At 39.9% G+C, this 19,906-nt stretch overlaps 1 protein-coding gene across 7 annotated transcripts in view; it reads left to right on the forward strand.

The window, feature by feature from the left end:
* The window catches only part of nlgn1 (neuroligin 1), a 361,678-nt gene that overhangs the window by 61,060 nt on the left and 280,712 nt on the right, over positions 1 to 19,906 (forward strand). The gene's annotated exons all lie outside the window — the stretch shown is intronic.

Genomic DNA, 19,906 nt, shown 5'->3' on the forward strand with positions numbered 1-19,906 from the left:
TTGAAGATATTATCAGCGGTCTAAATGCTGCTTCTGTGTTTGTTACCCCACCCAACGAGCATCTTCGGCAATATAACAGGAATCCATGTTGAAGAAAAACCTACTGTCTGTTGAAATCCTGAAGCTGATAACTATTCCTGGCCCCCATTTGTTCCTTCCAGTATTTCTACCACATGCGGCGGTCCTCCCAGGGTCCCTTCCTGCCTTGGCGGCTGTCACCCCAGCTTCCTTGCAGCTCTAGGTGTTGATAATGAGCAGCTTCAAACCTCATTGCCCCCTCATTACAGTCAGGGCCAGCAGAGACTTCTGCTTCTTTCCTTCTCTCCAGGATGTCACTATCAAAGAGTCAGGTTGCTCACTGCTGGACACAGGTATACTTCTGAGGGCCTCTGTGATGTGTGTGTGTGTGTGTGTGTGTGTGTGTGTGTGTGTGTGTGTGTGTGTATGGTGTGGTGTATAGGTAAAAAAGACAGTATGTACTGTATGTGTGTGTTACATACTTCCATCTTTGCCATTCTTCCCAGTGTTCCACTGTATTTATTTTAGAGATTGCCCAAAAAACACCCACATAAGTCATTTGTTCAAGCAGCCATCAAAATCCCCTCACTTAGGGAAACAACAACAACCTTCAAGCCAGCAAGCTACAAGCCAAAAATGGCAAGCCTGCTTGGTTCTTTCAAGGACTCATTGTAAAGATTCACAAAGAATATGTTTACGGCATTTACTATCTAAGTGTGACGTTTTCGGAACCGGTTGGTTGGGAATTGCTATGTATGAAGTACACACAGAGATACATTGGTACATTGGTTACATTTAACCATTTATCCAGCTAATTTAAATAGCTCACGTTACTGTGTTGTGTGAACACTTAACTTCATTTAATATTTTAAGTGGCGTTTTCTTTTGTGAAGTGCAAATATTCCACCAAAACAAGTTCCTTCCCGTGACTATTTTGCAGAGCCACCATTGCTGCGTTCGGAACTTAGTGCAGACTTTTGACGATTGCGATTAGTTCAAAGAAATGCAAACAACCCAGAGTTTTTTTCTCCTATGTATCTCCTAGAATGTATTACTCCACGCTGTGGAGATAGGTCTGGCAATGCGAGACTGGAAAAAAGACAGCAAGTAAATTGAGAAATGTTTTCTCAAAACATCCAGGATAGTACAAAATATGCTAAAGAATTAACAAAACAGAACATACTGACTGTTAAATTAAAAGCAGCAGGAGTAGCAGGTTATTGTAAAAACAACCTGTGTGGTCAAACCTAGTAGACATAGATGTGATATGACCGCAACACTCACACCCAACCTCAAAAATCAATTCCGACTGCATAAGGGCTTACTCCTTTATTGGATGATCTTTACACAACTCATGGCCCATGATTGGCTGAACAATGAGAGATGGAGAGAGAGGTTTACCAGTGTTGACCTGCTGCTGATTTAATGATATCAAGGCATAATTTCTCTCTATATTCTACCAACCCTCTCCTGTCCCAGTCATGTCAAAGCTTTAGTGCGTACGTTTTTGATATTAATAAACGTCTGTTACATTCAAGCCATTGCCAAATGAGTTGATACAAATCTAATTAAGACTATCAGCTCCACACAACTTTCTCTGTATTTCTCAGTATGGTTATGTTCAGAAGATTGTGTCGTCCGGTGACTTTCCCATGCAGAAACTCGAATGAAGACAATTATCTCTTCTGAAGAGTCCATAATGTTTTTTGTCCTTGGCTACTAGCAACTGCATGGAGGAGGGGTGGGGGTGCGTGCACGATCACATAGTGCTTGTATCATGTGGACACGCCGACAGTTTTGTTGTCATTACTTAGAATTCCTCATGGGGCGACAGAATCTACCCACTATAGCTTTAATGTTGTCCTGACTTACGGGTTTTACAGCAGAGGGTTCAATAACTATAGCAGCATTATACGACAGCAGCGCATAAACATGCCGGTGTTCTCACACAGCCACACCAAATGTGTGCCAGTCAAGCAGAAAAGGAATTGTGTCTGCTAACGGCTGCTTCAGTCCACAACAATCAACATGGAATTGTGAATCGGTCTAGGTGGAAATTCCATAAATGTGCTAACTGGTTTAGCAGTGAAAACACTAAAAGGCTTAATTTTGCGTTTCATTAAAATCATAAGCTGCATGTTCAAATGTACAGTACTTTAAAACGGAGACATGCCAAATCCATGCCAATTTTCACACAGTATATCAATCTATCTTGTTTGATTTCTCACATCCAGGGCCAATCCAGGTATCGATTAATGCATTTCCCATGTTTTTCCCCATGGTACATTACAGTGGGGCCGGCAGCCGTAATCCTGTACGTACCATTTTTGTTCAGTTAGAATAGCAAAGCCAGTCATCGTCCCCTATCTCTCTGCCAATCACAGGAATGCATGGTACATACACATTGGTGAAGCATGTGTAAAAGTATGGATATTGTGTGAGAATGTGACTAATCAGAGCTTTTTAATTTTGTATCAGTTAGTAAAAACAAAAACAAAACATGAATTAATCTCTCTCTCTCTCTCTCTCTCTCTCTCTCTCTCTCTCTCTCTCATTTGCCTGCTTAGTAGGCTGTGTATGTGTGTACGTGGGAACCTACCTACTGTATTAGCACGCGGGCGGTTCTTGTGTGTACTATGAAAGAGAATCCTGCCAGCGCCACTGGTACATTACAACCTAGTCTCGCATTGCCAGACCTTCCTCCACTGCGCTGCGGAGGAGGGTCTGGCTAGTTCACACAGCATTCCGGGATGGGGGAAAAACGTGCTCTGGTTTATTGGCACGTCTTTAAACCAATCACAATCGTCATGGGCGGAGCTGCAAAATAGCCTCGGCTGTTGGTGCAACATGTGTACATGTGTTTTAGTCGTGCAACATCCATCCATCCATCCATCTTCATCCGCTTATCCGGGGTCGGGTCGCGGGGGTAGCAGCTCCAGCAGGGGACCCCAAACTTCCCTTTCCCGGGCCACATTAACCAGCTCCGACTGGGGGATCCCGAGGCGTTCCCAGGCCAGGTTAGAGATATAATCCCTCCACCTAGTCCTGGGTCTCCCCCGAGGCCTCCTCCCAGCTGGACGTGCCTGGAACACCTCCCTAGGGAGGCGCCCAGGGGGCATCCTTACCAGATGCCCGAACCACCTCAACTGGCTTTAGTCGTGCAACAGAAAACTCAAATTCGATAAATAAATAAATCTTGATTTACCCTGTAGAGATCTGAGGAGCAGTTAACCATAGTCTTCATAAATCGACCAGAGTTTAAAATTCCAACAAAAAAGAAATCGGAAGGTAACGGACATCTGGCCGGCACCGGAGCAATCGTGGAAGTGGAACGTCGTGGATAAAGACATTTTATCTGTTCTGCACCTATCTTCCCTGGGGAGTATCACTCCACCCTGTGGTAGGTGTTATTCTAGCGCCACAGGCCACCAGATATTTTGTGCCTCTTTGAAACTAGGAGGACTTACCCATTATTGGCAAGGAAGAGTATTGAGCCCTGGAGAGAAGCAATGGAACCCCCTTAATTTAGCCCCCCATTTTATCTTGGCTTTCTCATTAGTGGCACTGCAGACTAATTGTTACTGGTTTAGTCTTTATTGCTGCAGGTCCTTTCACTTGTTCGTCTCCCTCTCTGTCTCTCTTACTGTTTTTCTCTCTGCTCTTTTCCAAATGGCACAATGGCAGGGGTGGCTCTTTGTATGGCAGTAATTAGCTTTTATGGTGTTGCTATGAGCGGGGTCTATTCACTGCTGTGGCCGTCACTCTGCTCGGCCTGTCACTTTATCACCCTGCCATGCTCTGGGCAATTAGTCTGCAAACCCACCTCCCACCCCACCCACCGCCATCGTCCAGCCATATCCTTATAAGCCCAAGCAGAGAGAGACTTTCACCTCCTTCCCACTCTTTTACAGCAGGAATAAAAATCAGCTGGTTTCACAAAGACCTCCTTTTTGTTTGGCAGTGGCGCTGGGTCTGACCTTCTGTATACAGACTGGATATTTCTAATAGTGTTTTAGATGGCGTATGCAGCATGTTATTTTGTAGAAAACCAGGCTCTTAATGGGATACTTGTCAACACACAAAAACAGAACTTAATGATGTTCGCTGTACATTGCATCGGCGGACAATTGCTATTTGATTTCCCTCCTTTGTGTTGAGTCCGCACTCCTCAAAATTATAGCTGTTGTGTGCAAATTCCACCTCACTAAGCTTGCCTTGGAGCATAATTTGTGTACTCATGAAGACTCATCTGCCCACACACACCACACGGTTTTTCTAAATGTTATCCCTCATTTAAATATATTAAGGAATATACTGGGGATGAGGATTTTCTGGCCTTAGAGCTAATATTTTTGCTACTATTGACTGAAAGTGGACACTGTAAATTAATCAATTAGTCATTTGTAACTATTTTAATGATCGCTGGGGACCCCATGCGGAGACCTCTGTTATGGAAATGAGGTCCTTCCGGAAAACTCCTAATCAAATGATTGTTAATACCTGGGTGTCGCTTTGAAGTGAACAGCTTTTGAATTAAACAGTGAGAAATATAAAAGCAAGGCTGCTTGCATGCACACAGTTTGATTCAACAACACTTTGATATCTGCCCCCCCATGAGAATTATAATGTGTGGTTTTACTGCACTCTGTTATTCCGTAAACAAAACTGTGACAGGTGTGATATGTGCACATTTAATTTGTAGGAGTAGGTAAAATGTGCTGAAAAAGCAGACTCAGGCAGAGCAAAAACACTTGGATAAAGTTGTAAATCAGTTATAGACAGGGGAAGTCAGTCAGGTACTGGCAGGCTAGAACACCTTAATAGGCATAGTGTCCATGTGACATTAACTTTGTTACCTGAAAAATGACGCCAAGGGGTCTTGACCAAGTGCGTTGAAAAATGACGCCAATGGGGTCCTGACCGAGCGTCAGTAATTCACGTGTTGGGAGAGAGAATGTGTTGGCTCATGTGCGCAGCGCAAGGATCCAAAATTTTTAAACAGACAAGCCCTCTTGTAGCCCATGCTTCTGTTAACTTCCCGTTTGATATTGACAGTCAACGTTGATTTCTTTTAACCATGCTCTCTCCTTAACCAAGTATTTTTGTTCTCCTAAACCTAAGCAAAAATTAACCATTGCAGGGTTAGATCTATTTTTGCAACAGTAATTTGTAATGGTTTGGAAGGCATTGACAAATGATCAAAAATCGTCTTCCAGAAGCGTCAGATCAGAAAACGCTTAATGTCATTCTGGATGGCAAATTTTTTTATTTAAATTAGAGGTCGTCAGCTAATGAACTAATGCAATGCAGCTGATAGTCCCCTGTAAGTCATGTGAGATAGATCAGTAAAATAGTACCTAAATCTCAACAGAAAAAGGAAGAAAAGTCCCATATTCTTCACAGTGAGCAGTACAAAAATGCTAGCCTGGAGTGGGAGAGGACTATAGTGAAAACCATGTATCATCACATGTTCAGGCAGTTAACAAAAAACGTGCGAGTGTCAAGGCAGCTTGCAAAAGTTATTTAGGGTCAAGATTGCACATAGTTTGTCAATTGTGTGCACCTTTCTTTCTTTTTAATAATAACCAGCATTTTGCAAGTCATTTTAATAAAAATGTTTAGATTGTAGAATACCAATATTATTTCAAACTAAATGTATTATATAGTATCTGAGACATTACACTGAGATGTTCAATCTCTTAGATTGACAATAACAGATCCGGTAACATCCTCCAAATTTCTCTCGACAACCATTTGGATTTCACTGCTCCAGTAAGAATGACAAATCCCACCCCTGGGGGACATTTGAACTCCTGGGACCTATTGGCGGTCTCGTCACTGAGCTGTGGTCTTCCCTTCTTAGCTCAGATATTGATCTGCCGCTTAGACAATTAGTCTGAGCAGACCCTTTTCCCTTCTTATCCTTTCTCCTCCTTGCTCCAATCTAAAGCGCTTAGAAAAAACCAATGGATTGCCCCGACTCAAAAGAAGACAAATTATCTGCTTTTTTCTTCCTTCATTGTGATCACCTGCCAGCTACAGAGGTTAGGAAAGGTTTCAACTGTTCATATAACTCAATAACTCCTCCCTCTCTCTCTCAAGGCCTGCAATCCAGTGATACTGCTGTCTAGACTAGAAAAATAGAAAACAATGTTTGAGACGCAGGGATAGTTACTTGTTTAGTCCTCGTGTCAATATAAGTAGGTGGCTTAGAGAGGAATTCTCCTTCATTTGAACTTGAACTGGCACTTTTGTGTCTTCACATGAAACAAACTAAAGTGAATGTGATGAGAAACTGAAGCTTTCTTGAGACAAAGCACTTGATTGCTGCAGTTACACATACTTTTTAATCACCTGATTTGTCATTTGTCTGTGTATAAAGAATTCCTTCCAATGTCCATTCCTAACACCAACATTACATTTGGGCAAACAGTAGCAATCAATGGCATTTCAGTTAAGGACAGTAGACTCACATTCATTGCATCACCTTTCATGAACACCTACAACTCTAAATAAAAACTAGAACCAGAGAAAATGTCCAAGACCAAAGAAATGACTGTTTGTTTTTGTCTTCAGCAGCACTGTTGTTAAATCTACTACCCATCAAAGCTGCCTTTCATTTTCCCAGTTTGATACTAAACTTTGAATTTGCCGGCCCCTTGCTGAGGGAATCCTTATTTAGCTCGTTTTTCCAATTTTGTCTCTTTTCTTTTCACTGATGGTGGGCACTGTAAGGAGTTGATCCGAAATAATTGCTGCTTGTTTATCTGTTTGCTTTAGTTGTGTTTTTAAGGTTTTCTAGAAAATAAACATCTATATGGCTTAAAATTGAAATAGTAAGACTTACTGATGTACAAGTAAAGTCTGCAGCTGCTGCATGAAGAATGAACGGGACAGACGGTAAATTCAGGAAGGATACAAGCCAGAGTGACTTTAAGGGACAACAGAGTAGAACTAGCAATGCAACTGTATACCTAAAAGCACCATCAAATACAGCATAGAAGTTTTATCCAAGACAGCTGTAAGTACACCTGCAAGTCAGCATGTGACTTGGTGGCATATTCACAAAGCCAGATTAAGAGAAAGCCATCCACATGCTGAATTGGTCCTCACAGATATATTTATTTAGTACGGCTACAATGATTTGAACCATCTCTTTCACATCACATCTTTATCAGGTAAAAATATGATCACCACCGTCCATATATAGAAAATAACAACATACATTCTGTACAGTGTCGACATGCAGCCATCATCACTTGCAGTGTTGGAGAGCAAGTGACTCCCGCATGATGAAAGTGTGACTCACACGAATATGCACACATTCATCGGTGGAAATAGTGCAACAATTGCAGATAGTGCAGCTGCAAAGGAGATGGCATATGATTTGGCGTAGGGACCATGCTGAGCCCTGACTATGGTAAAGTGTCTTACACAAAGCTTGTCAAAATCTAAATTGGTGTTACTAAAAAATGTGAACTCATTGAGTTGGAAGCGGGAAAGAAAAGATCTAAACAAACAGATTGAGCATGAAGATATTCTTTCTGATTGCGCTTCATTACAATTGTTAGCAGTACAACTCATTTCAAATATGTGAAGAAGACTCGGGAGATTTTGATGACTTACACAGGAGCATTTAATGAACACTCAATTGAGGAGACAATTAAGCAGGCAGTACCACGATGTGTTATTGTGCAGTGTCGTCCCAACTCTCGGAAGTTCCTATCTTTCTGAAGATGTATTTAAACTCATGCTGGAGGCGTTATTTAGCTGAACCTTTGAAGGTAAACGATATTGCAGGGGCCTAAACACAGATGCTAAAGCCTCTCTCTTTGGCAAGTATGCAAAAGTGTGGCTGGCCCATCAACCTCCAAAAGGAGGAAACAAAACATTCCCTTATCATGAAGCTGCCTAGATTCCCTGAATCTGTAGAGAGACAAACATAATTACACATGAACAGGTTTGGTTATTAGAGACTGGCCGAATATTCTCATCCCCTGACCTGTGACCTACGAATGGCCTGATGTTGTCTTAGCTTTCCCTTTGTCTCTTCATACTACAGCATGCTGTTTATGGAAATTCCACCACAACAATCAATACACAAATGTTCAACAATATAGTCAAGAAAGCGACAATCCCCAAAATAGGCTGCTGTAATCACTGAGTTGCTCATTAACAAATCATTCAACTCTTGGAAAACATGTCATGCTCATTTCACCCTATAGAGGATAGTATATTTCATCTGATGCTTTATTCTTAAGCTTTAAAGGATAACGGCGTGCTGTGTTGTCAGTGGAAGCTCAAGTTCAATCCTTCACAATACAACATATAACCCACCTAAATGCCTGTCTTCTTCAGATAGCTTCCTCGATATGCATCCATCTGTAGCAACAGCACATCTCTCCTCCTGACAATTTGTTAACTGGGAGTAGAAAAGGGAGGGAGGAAACATCACTTTATTTAATCACTGGGGGATGTTGTGTTGAAGACGCTATTACAAGCTAAAGACCATTGCCAACATCCCCTCACAGCAGCAGCGACAGCAAACACTTGTCCAGAGGTCGCACTTACATATATAGACACATATTTATGCACATACGTATTCTGGTAGCCATAGAGGTTAGAGAAGGTTTGTGCTCGTGAGAAGTTTTTAATTATGAAGTTAAACACATAAGTATTGTCTTCCTGTGTAGTTGTTGTACATGATATCTGTTTGCCATTGACTGATTAAGCATCTCCAGCCATTTAGGATAAAGGAATGTCTCTCTTTGTCATCATTTCTCACCTTGCCTCTTCAAATTGACATCATTAATTTACCTATTGACAGACTCTTCATGCCCTTGACAGATAATGTTTAACTGAAATAGCGTCTGAGAGAAGAAAAAAAAAGCATCAACATTTTTAGTCAGCTAATGAAGCAGTAACGACGATGATTTGTTATCCTACTTGGTGGAGTGTTTTTGTGAAACTAATGACGTCTAACCGATAATTAATTGATTCCCAACCACCTGAATAAGCAGAGTTTTAATGAGAAGTGACAAGGAGAACAAGTCCCAATGCAACCATCTCTTCACCATGTGAGGAAATCCCTGCAATGCTTTGTTACAGTGGTGTGGGAGCAAAATAAAGCGTCCCTTTGAGATCCTGACTCTAAGTCATAATCTGTAAGATATGTACACCATTTCTTGCAAAGTAGAGCTTTGAGGCAATTTGATTTGTTGTTTTTTTATGCTGAAGAGTCTCAAGAATGATAACGACACTCTGGTAGAAAAAAAAACTATTTTCTTGTTCAAAAAAGGATGTGTAAGTGACATACATAAATCATATGAATCAATATTTTTCAATTTGATGAATTGGCTTCTTGAATTAAGTGTCTCAAGTGTCTCATATCAAATCTCAACATTTCAGGAATGTGTTCGGCTGATAATGTTGCTGATAGGAGAGTAGCAGTAGTTACATTATACAGTAGTGTAGCTGCTGATAGTTTAGTGTAAACCTCTTTAGCGCTGTTCCCAAGTGCGATGGAGTAACATTTTTCACTCTAATACATATATTCCAGCTGGTTGAGGTGCAATTGATTGCTGTTTCTCCAGCTCAGAGGTTTTACTTTGAGATCTATTACATCTGTTCCTTGGGGCCTGAAAAGGAGTGCTAAAATTTCCTTCAGCAATGTGTGTATGTACCACACATACACACAGAAACCCGCGATGGACAGTCAACGAAACTGCTCCATGTACTGTTGAGTGTGAAGATGTGATAAATCTCATACTGAATGCTCTGTATTGCACATTTTTATGTAAAGGTTTCTTAAAAAGCTAAAGCTTGACAACATAGAGTATCAGGAACATGCTGCTGTAAAGACAGCTCGGGAAAGAAGGCACCTTTGTAGACGTCAGTACAATGTCTGATATGCTGGCCCACAGAGCTGTTATCTACGCTTCACTTGGAAACTGATTTCTCTTTTTTCTTTGTTTTTCATGTTGTATTGCTCAACACTATGTTTTATTTAGTTTAATATTATTAAAGTTTGTTTGCCATTCAAATGTATTTCAGTCCATACATCCCCTCAGTTCAGTAGTAGGTTCAGTCTGATCCTGGTTTAAACTGTTAACATAGTTAAATTAGTTCAACTAAAGTTATCCTATACACCACTGTTGTATTAGGTTTATTGCTCAACAGCAAACCACTTGCGGCAAAGTTTACACATCATCAGTCTTTCAATGAGCTTTTAAAGAGGATGCAACACACTGTGCATCATGACTGAGCCAAATCCTCTCAGTCACCAGTCAGAAACTCCCCTGCTAAAAACTACTGACTCCTTCAATGACAGAGGGGATTCAGTCAGTTAGGTCTGAAGATTTGGTGTGAAAGATTTGTTCGTATGTGTACTAAACATTTCTGCATGGTGCGAGTATGTGATCACTTGTGATTGTCATATATTAGCAGAACACCACCTTAGCTTGCTGTTAATGACTCTATTGTCAAAAATTCAGTATGAAAGTCAGATATCGTCGCTGAAAACCTTGTATATCCAAAACCGTTGTTTTTCAGGAAATGAAAGAAAGCTAATTTGAAATTATATATTATACATACATTATGTCAATGCTGTCTCACGGCTACAGGGAATTATCATTGGCTGTTTATAATAACCGTGGTCCATGTAGAGGCAGAGCTGTGCTCTGTCTTTGCATTTATAACATTGCCCCAAGCATTTGGTTGCATTGATTGTTTGAGGGTTTATTTCATACAGCAGCATTCAAGAAACAATATATAGGTTGCTGTTTCCTTCATTTACATATTGGACTTTTAAGTGGTAGTCTGCAAGATATTTTTGTCCTTTCTGCTGTGGTTTTAGGCAGCTCTTCTCAGAGATCAGTTTCATTCTAGCTAGATGTCTTTTTAATTGCAATTTTAATTACTGAAGTTTGAGTTTTAAATTCATTTTTTATTATTTTTAATAAATACATGTATTTAAAAACAAAGCAAATATAGGCACTAGACCTTCTACATCGCACGATCAAGTGTTGATGCCATTTATTAGTTTTGAAACAGAGAATCAACTCGGGCAGGGTAGTGGTGACTATATGACATGCTCAGGACAGCCCTGTTGCTACATTTTTTGTTAGTTTTGTTTTTTCTAACACTTTTCCCCTTTTAATGTACTCCTTGTCAGATGCACATTTTCTCTTGATCCTGCTCTGTCCATTTGATCTCCACACTGCCATCAGGTTAAAAGCAAACTGAATGACTGTATATGCCCCATGTTGTTTTCGCTTTGATTTACCCATTTAGTTTTGCATTTTTAACATTGGCTTGACACTCCGGGCCAATCAGCTGGCCAGGCCACCAGCAGTCAGCCCATCTAAAGTCCTTCAACAAGTGCCCACCTCCCTTCTTTTTCCTGGGCTTTCTCTTGGCCTAGCTATTTCTCTTTTTTTTTTCTCCCTCTCTCTATGCTCTCATTATCCTGCTGTCTCACCCTTTACACTTAACCCTTCCTTCACCGCTCTTCTCTAGTTACTGAGCCCTCATAGGTTCTCTGTTCTTACTCCTTTGTTTTTTTTAACAATATAATGTAATTGGTTTTACAACAACTGTGTGATAAAATTGCAACAATAAAGGCTAATTATAAGAAATTTACTACAGACAGCATTGTTGCCACTGCCCCTCAACAAGCTTTTTATCTTTCATTTTGCATGCATGTTTGTTCAGTCCTTGACATGATTGATTATTATGTCTTGATTTAATTTGACATGCTTTGTGGAGTCCCACAGGGCACATTCACATGTATCAGTTAAGTAATTAATATAAACTGATGGAAAAGTTTATAATTATTCCACTGGCACACTTAAGCCTCCGTATTTACTGGTTCACAACCTCCATCCTTCCAACACACTAAGAAGAAGACATTTAATTTACTAGTGTCACCCTAAAGGATTTGTAGGTTATAAACTCTTCAAACCTCCTCCTCCAGCGTGTCAAGCTGTCTGGTACAGCTTTTAAGACAAATTAGTGTTTAAATACAAGATGTTACTTTCCAGCTAATGTAATCAGCAAATATGGAGTTATGTCAAGAAAAAAAACCTCTGCACTCTAAGTCTGACTGAAGACAGGTCGAGGGCGGCATGGATATGAAACAAACACCATTCTGTCTAGGAAATGCTATAAGGGACCATTTATGGACCACCGGAGAAAAATATGGGCGAATCATGTCTTTTTATTCTTTGTTGAGGGTTTAGTCTGGGGGGGGGGGGGGTGTCACCCAACTTTTGTATTCATGAAAACAGCAAAATTTCAAAGTGGCTTGTTTGGTGCATATTTTTCCATGTAGCTCTCAGTCTCAGCCTCCCATCGCCAGCAGATGGGTCTGACCCATACACAGAGTTTGAAACGGTGGTTGAAATGGGTAATTGTATTGTTTGAAAAAATATTGGAATAATTACGTCTGGCATGACACAAAACAACTAAATGGTGGTAGGTAATCTGATTTCATATAGTGCTTTAGTAAAAAAAATATTACCTGGCTAACGATGGGAGCAGCAGGACGTAAAAAATGAAAATTACTGTTGCACTAGTCTGGACATTTGCCGTGCCAACGTTGCAATAAAGGTTTCCTAAATGCCATGTATATAAATTTGATGTCAGCTTACTAATTGATTGCGGGTTTTGTGTAAATTTGGACTTTTATACGTTTATTCCAAACGGCGAAGTGGAGAGTTCACCTGTTTGGAGCTGGCTGGTGAATGTGACGCGCGTAGGCCTTGATGGATACACCGTGACCCTTTTTGTGGATCTACTAATCGCTGTAGATACGGATCTTTTTTCTTAACGTGTCTTAACGTTTCATGGTGTGATTGCGCTTCGTTTCTGCATTTGGAGAGGCATCTCAACACACTGTAGGACGAACACTGATTGTTCACTGTTACATTTTAGTTGAATTTAAGTGTCGGAGCATTCCGCCACCGTCTGTCTATTGCGTTCCAAGACAGCCGTGCCACGATTGGATTTCATGAGGGCGAATTGTTAAATTGTTACAATTTAAAATCTGCTTTAAAAATAAACATATATGTTTATTTAACATGTTTGTTTTGTCCATATGTGCTCGTGCTGTGTTCCCCAAGTGGTAGGCCAGGTCGGAGCTGCTACAATGAGTTACCAGTTCATGTGTTGAATTTGTTATTACCCAGTGTGCCCTGCTGAATGGTCACAATATTTTATTGTTTTATTTCATGTGAATACTAGTTTACTAGAGAAGTATTTGAAGTAATGAGGTAATGCAGGTAATGCAGGAAGTGTGCATTTAGTTTCCATGCTTATTGTGTTTCCACAACAATGTTAGTGAGTAACTGGGTTACTGGGTTTTGGTGTGTGGCTTTGGGAGATTCAGGAGAGTTGTTCATGGCCGCTAATACTGATGCTTGCCCGTGTGTGCCTGTGTGTGTGTGTGAGTGTGTGTGTGTGAGTGTGTTTGTGTATAGATCGTGGTGGCAGCAGGAACTCAGCATTCCCATGCACGACACGTCCTAGGGCAATCGCCACGGCGATTTACCCTCTGCTCTGTTGCCGTGGTGACTGAGTCACTAAGGAGGACGGGGTGTGTTAGAAGGGGGAATGGGGGGTGTGTGTGTGGGGGGGTGCAGACAAGGACCCTTGTTACTTCAAGATGATAGCTCTCCCCATCTATTTCTTTTTCCTATGTCTCCTCTTTCACCCACTCCCTTTTTCTCTGCATCTTTTTTCTCATTGCTCCATCATGCACTCCTTACTTTATCATTTTCCATTGTTTCTTAAACTCAAAGCTATTACAGTTTGTCCTGCCCTTACCTTCACAGTAGTTAACACTCAGAGTACCGGTTACCAGTATCTGCAGCCATACACTTCCCCCTAATCTCTATAGATTATAGAAAAGATAAACATAATATAATTTATTATAAGACAATATCATTATTGTCTCCAGCAACCTTTTGCTTTGTAAGTCTGCCTCTGCATATTGGCTGTGTCTGACAAGTGAGAAGCTGAATAACATAAGACCCTCATAGAGAATGCTTAATAGCAAGGATGAAGCGTTATACACTGCTTACTGCTTTATTAAAGGTTTAGATTAGGAGAGAAACGAGAGTTGTGCTCTAAATCCTGGAGCTTACGGTGTGATGGGAGAGGTATGAAAAGCGTGCCAGTCTATGCCAAAAAATAGGATGGACGGAGACGAGATAGATATTTAGAGATAGATAGTCTTGGTGAAGATTAGTATTTAATAGGAATCTGAGCTTCCTTTTAATTTTCTCTGTCTCTTGTATTTAGCTTGGAACTCTCGCTCTCTCTCTCTCAGTGTGTGTGGTCTGATAGAATTGCCTTATAAGGACTTTGTGCTGACCAGTAACATGCTCTCTTCAAAATGCAACCTTTTACAGTAGTATTATATAGTAGTAAATGCTCTACCATTACTTCATCATGAAAGTAAATGACTATACTTTAAGTCCATTATATTTATTATTTTCAAATTTAATTTACTGATTTATTCAAAGGCTACTATCTATCTATCAGCACAGGAAGACTAGTCTAATACAATGTATCACTGCAGTTGGTATGTGCAAGTGATATGCAAAGTCCATAATAGAAACAAGACCGTGCACATTATGATGCACAGGCATTATTTGACTTGTACTACATTTTGTGCAGTTAGTGGTCCTCAATTATTTTTGCAGATTTAGACTAAATGTATTAACAGGCCTTTATGTGCTCAACAACTAATACTTCAGGTGTATATTATTAATTGGCATACCAATTTATGTACATAACCATAATGTTTTAAAGCAATTTGGTGACTCTCCAGAACTAACAGACAAGATATTTCATATCATTGATGTGCCTAAATGGATGGAAGCTGCCAAAAGACCATGAAAATGTGAACAATAAAATACATCTTCTGTGCATGTTTACTGAAATAAGATTAAAAGTGTCACAGTGTCAGAACACACAATGAAAAATTAGTTTAGAAAAACAAAAGTGTAACAGTGAATGTGCCAACTTCTTTTGTTGTTCATACCCACCTGTGAAAAGACACCTCCAAACTGGCCCATGGAAACCAACAAAACTGAAAGGTCACTGACCTTAAAACATGTAGACATTAGACATGTCTGCATGTTTGGTTGCATATTCTCTTTTAAATGTGCATTATAAAGCGTTCACTATTTTTTCCTTAGTGGTCTCAATTTGCTTTTTGTTGCTTTTCCACATTATACATGTGCATTGACAGTACCCACAGGGGCTCCCTTGTCTTTGCTTTGCAATATGAAGATAATACAAACGATTGACACACTGTGTTTGCAATATTTATTAAAATATATACTGATTGTTAGCTAACATTGCTAACAAACAATACTATCCAATACATACAGCAAATATTGTAGTAGTGTATAATTATAACATCTTTATACAATACTTTCATAAATGAGTCAATACTTTATACTGTAAATGGTTTAAAGAGTTGTTTATGTCATATTATGTTTATTTTAAACAACATACAGTATTAGAGTAAACTTTTTGGCCAAAACACTGTCTGTAGGGATGGCAACGTGAGTCTGTCAACAACTATTGTTGTATTGTATAGGTGGTGATGGCGCGGTGGATATGACACGTCTTTGGTGTGGGAGACCTGGGTTCGATTCCCACTGTGATACATCAACCAATGTGTCCCTGAGCAAAACACTTAATTCCTAGTTTCTCCAGAGGCATGCGACCTCTGACATATATAGCAATTGTAAGTCGCTTTGGATAAAAGCATCAGCTAAATGACATGTAATGTACAGTGGGGCAAAAAAGTATTTAGTCAGCCACCAATTGTGCAAGTTCTCCCACTTAAAAAGATGAGAGAGGCCTGTAATTTTCATCATAGGTACACATCAACTATGAGAGACAAAGTGAGAAAAGAAAATCCAGAAAATCACATTGTAGGATTTTTAATGAATTTATTTGCAAATTATGGTGGAAAATAAGTATTTGGTCAATAACAAAAGTTCATCTCAATACTTTGTTATATACCCTTTGTTGGCAATGACAGAGGTCAAACATTTTCTGTAAGTCTTCACAAGGTTTTCACACACTGTTGCTGGTATTTTGGCCCATTCCTCCATGCAGATCTCCTCTAGAGCAGTGATGTTTTGGGGCTGTCGCTGGGCAACATGGAATTTCAGCTCCCTCCAAAGATTTTCTATGGGGTTGAGATCTGGAGACTGGCTAGGCCACTCCAGGACCTTGAAATGCTTCTTACGAAGCCACTCCTTCGTTGCCCAGGCGGTGTGTTTGGGATCATTGTCATGCTGAAAGACCCAGCCACGTTTCATCTTCAATGCCCTTGCTGATGGAAGGAGGTTTTCACTCAAAATCTCATGATACATGGCCCCATTCATTCTTTCCTTTACACGGATGAGTCGTCCTGGTCCCTTTGCAGAAAAACAGCCCCAAAGCATGATGTTTCCACCACCATGCTTCACAGTAGGTATGGTGTTCTTTGGATGCAACTCAGCATTCTTTCCCCTCAAACACAACGAGTTGAGTTTTTACCAAAAAGTTCTATTTTGGTTTCATCTGACCATATGACATTCTCCCAATCCTCTTCTGGATCATCCAAATGCTCTCTAGCAAACTCCAGACGGACCTGGACATGTACTGGCTTAAGCAGGGGGACACGTCTGGCACTGCAGGATTTGAGTCCCTGGCAGCGTAGTGTGTTACTGATGGTAGCCTTTGTTACTTTGGTCATAGCTAGGATTTTTGCTCACCGTTCTTGTGATCATTTTCACCCAACGGGGTGAGATCTTGCGTGGAGCCCCGGATCGAGGGAGATTATTAGTGGTCTTGTATGTCTTCCATTTTCTTATAATTGCTCCCACAGTTGATTTCTTCACACCAAGCTGCTTACCTATTGCAGATTCAGTCTTCCCAGCCTGGTGCAGGTCTACAATTTTGTTTCTGGTGTCCTTTGACAGCTCTTTGGTCTTGGCCATAGTGGAGTTTGGAGTGTGACTGTTTGAGGTTGTGGACAAGTGTCTTTTATACTGATAACAAGTTCAAACAGGTGCCATTAATACAGGTAACGAGTGGAGGACAGAGGAGCCTCTTAAAGAAGAAGTTACAGGTCTGTGAGAGCCAGAAATCTTGCTTGTTTGTAGGTGACCAAATACTTATTTTCCAGAGGAATTTGCAAATAAATTCATTAAAAATCCTACAATGTGATTTTCTGGATTTTCTTTTCTCATTTTGTCTCTTATAGTTGAAGTGTACCTATTACGAAAATTACAGGCCTCTCTCATCTTTTTTAAGTGGGAGAACTTGCACAATTGGTGGCTGACTAAATACTTTTAATTTTTTATTTTAATTTAATTGTATACAGATATTTTTGTTACCCAGAGGATGAAGTCTACTGACTTGGGTGATCCCCAGACTTTTTCCTCAAGTGTCACCAGCAGGTGACACTTTAGGAAAAAGATGGGGCATCAGTTTTAATTGTTACCCAATAATTGAGTTAGGAAGATTTAACATAATATGCTCTACAAAGACACATGATATTTACTAGGCAATGTGCAGTAGTTGCACACATTTCCCTTTACATATTAAATCTTAGGACATGCACTAGTAAGAACAGAAATAACACTGCATACTGAGGATGTAGCATCAGAGCACATCTATGTAATGACATTGCAGCACTAACACCCCACAATACCATTATCAGTAGTATGAACTTTTGAATATAAAACAATGGTGCCACCTGACCCAGAGAGTTAATCATCAAATATGCACATTACCTGACTATGGAATTGACACGTTGATAACATTTGCTCACTCACTTTAAAGAGATGATAGGGCATTTTGTCTATAATTAGACTGATAGAATTGTAAGTCTCGCAAAGTGAGTGAATAAAGGCAACACAGTTAAAGGTTGTCTTAATAGAGCTATTATATCAGCCAATTTGCCTTTTCTTCCTTTGTTCGTTTCACTGATTATTATGCCACTGTAGATGGAACAGAGATGAGATGGAAGATGAGATGTGCAGACATTCAGTAAGTTTGACATTGCCCTTCAGTTCCACTGGGAGGAAGCTTTAAATTAAGTTGCCTGAGATTCAGCCTTTCTGTCTGAGGAGAGGTCAAGGAGTGTTAGGCAATGCTTATTTACCAGAGCAATCCTCTGCATGCCTGTTAGCTGTCAGCTATAAAAGAGGGACCAATTCAAATTGGGTGGGAGAGGGAGTGAAAGTTGGTAAAAAGAGAAAGTAGGAGTAACAGGTAGACATATTACATGTTATACAAATACACTCTCTCATACTGTTAATAGCTGAGGCTACATGATGTATACTGTACTATTAAGTACTATTTTAAACAAATACTCACTTTTAAGTACGCATCTCTCTCTTCCTTGGTAGCTGTATCTCTTATTCAAATATTTTTTGGTTACTTCAGTGGCAATTTTACCCCAGCTGCTCATTGTCCACTCACTGTCCATCATCAACATATACATTTTCCTACTGTTACTCTAAATGTATACAGTATGGGAAGATTGCTTTGTCGTTTAGTCTGATTACGGGTCTGTTTCCAGGTACCAGTGTTAAATAATCTAACCCTTTGTGTAATGTATGATCAGTAATTTAAAAAAAACACTGCATGTACAATAATTAAAAGATCTCATACACTGTAAAACTTTTCACCGTAGATTTACAGTAATATACAGCTTAATATAGCAGCTTCGCCTATAAACTACTGTTAATTTACAGTAAGCATACTGTTTTTTAAATTTTAAGGTATTTTACTCTTAATAGACATACAGTTTCTTACCGTATTATTTGAATTTACGGTAATATACTGGCTGCAGTGTAATTCCCGCCTTTTCCTTTATTTTCCCAAGATGCATTGTTATTAACAATAAATACCTGTAATCTGTAACATTCGCAGATAGTGCTGTAATAAATATTATTTTCTCCCAGAATGCATTGCCATTTACAGTATAATCCTGTATAACATTAAAACAGTAAAATACTGTAAGATTTTAGCTGTACATTTATATCAAAGGTTTACAGTTTAGTTTATTTTCTTTGTTTTTTTTAAATGAATGAAAGCTACCATGTTTTGTAACCCTACCCAAGGTGTTGGGTTACAATGCTCAAACCTAATCAAACCTTAACCTTAGCAGTGTCAGGTCAGAAGAAAGTCATATGAATTATGATAACAGTGATTTGTAATGATTTTTGATAGCGCTGACAAACATCCTGCCGATAAGAGCATCAGATAAGCAGACACCTTTTATGAGTTGTTTTGGTAGCTGATGACAAACTATAGTAGTTTGGAGAAATTGTTCCATATTGTGTTTGGTATGGGTATCCTTTGTTTCCTTGAAAGGGTTATGGTACAAAAAAGCTACATGTACTTGTGCTTACACAACAGCATGTGCACTGCCTCCCATAACCTGCAACATAAACTATAGCCTGTGGTTGTAACGATATTTACGTATTGTAACTCCAGATTCTGAGTATAGGCGTAGCCGTCTAAAGGCTGTTGCTATTGGGTTAATCTCTTCGTGCATCTGCAGTCATGAAGATTTCTTTCGCACCCTGTGCCCCGCATGGGCCTCTCTTACGTCCACAGATACTGTATATTATAGTGGCGCGACCAGAGATCTGCTCCCAACATCAGCATTTTTATTCAGCCAATGTTAGTGGGGCAGGTGGCCCGAACCTTAGAGGGCTACACCTATACTCATAGAATCTGGAGTTACAATACGTAACTATTGTTCTATTTCATATAGACTTCACCCTCTAAGGGCTGTTGCTATTGGGTTAGGGCGAAGCTGATGTAGTCAATGCCACCTGCGACACAAGGTCCACAAGCAGAACAT

This window comes from Sander vitreus, chromosome 9 (genome assembly GCF_031162955.1).
Source record: "Sander vitreus isolate 19-12246 chromosome 9, sanVit1, whole genome shotgun sequence".
Lineage (NCBI taxonomy): Eukaryota > Metazoa > Chordata > Actinopteri > Perciformes > Percidae > Sander > Sander vitreus.